Raw genomic sequence first — 4492 nt, forward strand, 5'->3', positions numbered from 1 at the left:
TTAATTTATTTATTCATGAGACAGAGAGAGAGAGAGAGAGAGAGAGAGAGAGAGAGAGAGAGGCAGAGAGAGAGAAGCAGGTTCCATGCAAGGAGCACGACATGGGACTCGATCCCGGGTCTCCAGGATCAGACCCTGGGCCGAAGGCGGTGCTAAACCGCTGAGCCACCCGGGCTGCCCTCCTGAGATATATTCTAAGAAATGGGACACAGCAGAAGGGATGGACTGTCATTTCTGACATCAGATTAGAAAAAACAGTGACTTCCCTCTTGGCATCTCTCTCGGGTTTCTCTTGCTTCTCCATTTGATGAAGCCAGCAGCCTTCAGAGGTGCCCATGTGGCAGGGACCTGAAGGTGGTCCTGGCCAACAGCCAGCAAGGAAATGAATCTTGCCAGCAACCACCTGGTGAGGTTAGCAGTGGATTGTTTCCCAGATGAGCTGGGATGTCTGCAGCTGTGTGCAATTCCTGACCTACAGAAACCGTGAGATAATAAATGGTGTTGTTCTGGACTATTACACTTCGGGGTGATTTGTTATACAGATTAGCCAACTTGTGCAGGTCTGGTGCCTGCGTGGAAGAGTCAGGAAGCCAAGTGTGGCTGGGAGGAGTAGCTTGGGGGCAGGGGGAACAGTAAGAAATGATGTCAGGCAGGGAGCAGAACGCTTAGTATGACGCCTGGCTCATGTCAGTCCAATACTCAATTTCATTTTATTATATTCTTGATTTTAAGACGTCCTTTTGAGACGCCTGGGTGGCTCAGTGGTTGACATCTGCCTTTGGCTCGAGTCGTGATCCTGGGGTCCTGGGATCGAGTCCTGCATCAGGCTCCCCACAGGGAGTCTGCTTCTTTCTCCCTCTGCCTATGTCTCTGCCTCTCTCTTTGTGTCTCTTATGAATAATAATAATAATAAAAAAGACATCTTTCTTCCCCGTCTCCCCGCTTGAGCAAAGTAATCACGGATAGGCTGGGGGAGCCCAGAGAAAGTGCCTGGCCCAGACTGGGGGGGGTCAGAGAGGGCTTCCTGGAGGAGGGATATCTGAGACCTGGAGGAGGAGGGAGGGCAGGATAAGGTGGGGGAGATGGCACAGGACACCATCAGAGACAAGTAGAAAGCACGAGAGTGAGCAGCAGGATGGGGCTGGTTACTGCATGGGGGGCACAAACAGTGGGAAAGCATTACCATGGTTTACTCCCAATGATCTGAAGTCATGCTGTGCAGGTTCTCTGTTTTATTCTCCTTGGACGTGATACTGCAAGGAGCATCAGTGTATGTGTAGCTTTGGTTCAGGCTCAGGGTCATGTCAACAAGCTCATGAACTGGCTTGACCCCTGTCCCCACCATCAGCACCACTCTGAATCCTACTGGCTCCCTAAGACCTATTTTTAGAGACTTTGTCTAACTTTGGAAGTATGTTATCATTCATATGACTGTATAGCAAATGTCATTTGTTGATATAAGCACCAGTTATTCCCATCCCACGCCTATCCCAGCTCTGCTCACTGTGGGTCATCACCATCGGGTTGGTTCTGTCTCCTCCACTGGGCTATGTGCCCCAGGAGGACAGGGCTGAGGCTGTCTTGGTCACCGCTGGGTGCCTTTTGCCTTCGCAGCTCAGAATGTACACAAAGTAGGGGCTCAGGTAATATAGGATGGGTGAATGAATTAACAAATGAAAGAGCAGATTTTTTTTATTTAAAGATTTTATTTATTTATTCATGAGAAAGAGAGAGAGAGAGAGAGAGAGGCAGAGACATAGGGAGAGGGAGAAGCAGGCTCCATGCAGGGAGCCTGATGTGGGACTCCATCCCAGGACCGCAGGTTCATGACCTGAGCCAAAGACAGATGCTCAACCACTGAGGCACCCAGGAGTCCCAAGAGAAGATTTTGAAGGAAGTCACAACCTTGGGTGGCCCACTCCCTCCTGCCTTGTGTGTCTCTTGCTGAACCCCGTAGTCATGTTAATGAAGCTCCTTCTCTAATCTCAGCTCATCGGAGAATTCAAATTCAAGCCTCATTCTCCTTCTCTGCCCAGACCAGCTCCAGAAACTATCACGGCACAGACATAGACACACAGATACCGGAATAAAACGGGCTCGGAGCAACTCACCTCACCTGAGACTGCTTTTTCATCTGTGAAATGGGGGTAATAAAATCACGTGATTTATAGGACCACCACGAGGATTCAATGACATAATTCTCTCCACTACCCTAGCCTGAGCCACTGACTGGTTCTGTTTGTCAGTCTTACTCCTTCTGGTTCATGTGACACAAGGCACCCCCAGTGACTTATGGGTTCAGAATGCAAATTTGACCATTCCCCCTTCCACCCCCACCTTCCACCCTCGCTTATTTTGCCCTTTCAACAGATATTTGTTGATGCTCCATTGTGTGACAGGCACAGCAGCAAGGACCACAGATGCAGGAGTGAGTAAAATGGACAAAACCCCTGTCCTTATGGAGCTGACCTTCTAAACAAAATAAATAAGTCAGGGGCACCTGGGTGGCTCAGTTGGTTAAGCATCTGCCTTTGGCTCAGGTCATGATCCCAGGGTCCTTCTCCCACTTCTCCCACTTGTATTCTCTGTCAAATGAATAAATAAAATCTTTTTAAAAAGTCAAATATTTGGTATGTCAGATTGTTAGATGGGCTCTGAAGAAAAACAAAGCAGGCAAAGGAACTGCAGTGGGTAGTGTATGAGTCGGTGTGTGTGTGTGTGTGTGTGTGTAGGGGGTTGAATTTAATTTGGTGCCACTAAGGAGGTGACATTGGAGGCAGAACCTGAAGGATATGAGGAGGTCCACCCATGTGGATGTCAGGGGAAAGAGCATTCCAGGCAGATGATGTAGCAGGTGCAAAGGCCTAAAGTAGGATGTGCCTAGAGTGTTCTGGAAACAGCACAGAGGATGATGGGACTGAAATAGAATGAGCTAAGCAAGAGAGGAGGGGATCACAGAGGTAAGGTAGGCTGGTGTGGGGTGAGGAGGGGGTATGCTGGTTAGGATTCTGAAGGTGAATCCTAAGAATCTTTGGATCTTTGGCCTGGCCCTATCGCTCGCTCCCTCCAGCTTCATCCTTCAACTATACAGGCTTCCCTTCAGCGCTTGGACACATCAGCTTTCTTCTGGCGGCAGAGCTTTTGTATACAATGTTCCCTCTGGCTTGCCCTTTCTCACATCTATCTCCTTTGGTTGGTTGGTTCCTTCTCATACTTTCTATGTCTACTCAAGCCTCATTTCCTCAAGGAAGGCTTTTCTGACCACTCCACCCACCCTCCTTTGGTTGACAGCATGTTTCCCATACGTAGCCCTTATGGTTTTCAGAATTTTCCCATCAAAGTACTTGTCATACTTGTAACCATATATTTACCTGTATGTTTAATGTCCGTTCTTTGAGGACATGAGCAGGGGCTGTCTACTGCCTAGCACAGTAGAGATCCCATATCTATTTGATGAACAATCACATAAAAGCTACTAGCTACTGAATGCTGAGGATGCGCTAAACCCAATTTTAACTGTTTTATGAGGGTTAATTTAAGTAAGCATCATCTACATTGTAGGTAATCTTTTTTTTAAAGATTATTTATTTATTTATTTATAGAGACACACACACACACACACAGAGGCAGAGACACAGGCAGAGGGAGAAGCAGGCACCATGCAGGAAGCCTGACGTGGGACTCCATCCTGGGTCTCCAGGATCACACCCTGGGCTGCAGGCGGCGCTAAACCGCTGCGCCACCGGGGCTGCCCCTGTAGGTAATCTTTTAAAAAAATATTTTTTACTTTTTTTTTTGTAACGTAAGGTCTGTGCCCAATGTGGGGCTTAAACTCATGACTCTGAGATCAAAAGTCCCCTACTTTACCGACTAACGCAGCCAGGTGCCCTCATGTTATAGATAATCTATTGTTCCTACTTTGTGGATGACAAGTTAATTTGACCAAGGTCACACAGCTGGTAGACACTGGGGCCAGGATTTGGACCCAGGCATCCTGGTTCCAGAGTCCACACCTTAGCCACCAAGCGACAGTGCCTTTGCATGACTGCCTGATAAGGACAGTGTCTGTCTGGCAAACCATGGGCGTTCACCAAATAGGAGGAGTTATTTATCCCAGAGAAGTCTAGGACACAGCAGGCATTTTACAGGTGCACGTTAGTCTGGTGCGATGAAGCCATTCCTAACTCGTGGGTTCCGTAAATGTCCTCAATTTCCTTGTCGGTTCTTTTAGAGGATCCGCTGCCAGGTGATCTGGGCAGACGCCAGAAGACCAAATCCTAATGAATGGGATCGATGATCTCGGTTCTCTTCCTTCAAGTGTTGCTCTGGGTACTCTGCGATCCTCAGCGACGCCTCCGCACCTCTTCTCCCGGGAGCCCGCCCCCGCATTGCTGTGCGCATGCGCATCAGCCGGCCCCAGTAGAGTGACAGGCAGGATCAGCCAATGGAGTCGTGAGAAAGGTGGAGCGGCACCTCGAGGACGCCCCACGGG

The sequence above is a fragment of the Canis lupus genome, chromosome 1, assembly GCF_011100685.1.
Source record: "Canis lupus familiaris isolate Mischka breed German Shepherd chromosome 1, alternate assembly UU_Cfam_GSD_1.0, whole genome shotgun sequence".
Taxonomy (NCBI): domain Eukaryota; kingdom Metazoa; phylum Chordata; class Mammalia; order Carnivora; family Canidae; genus Canis; species Canis lupus.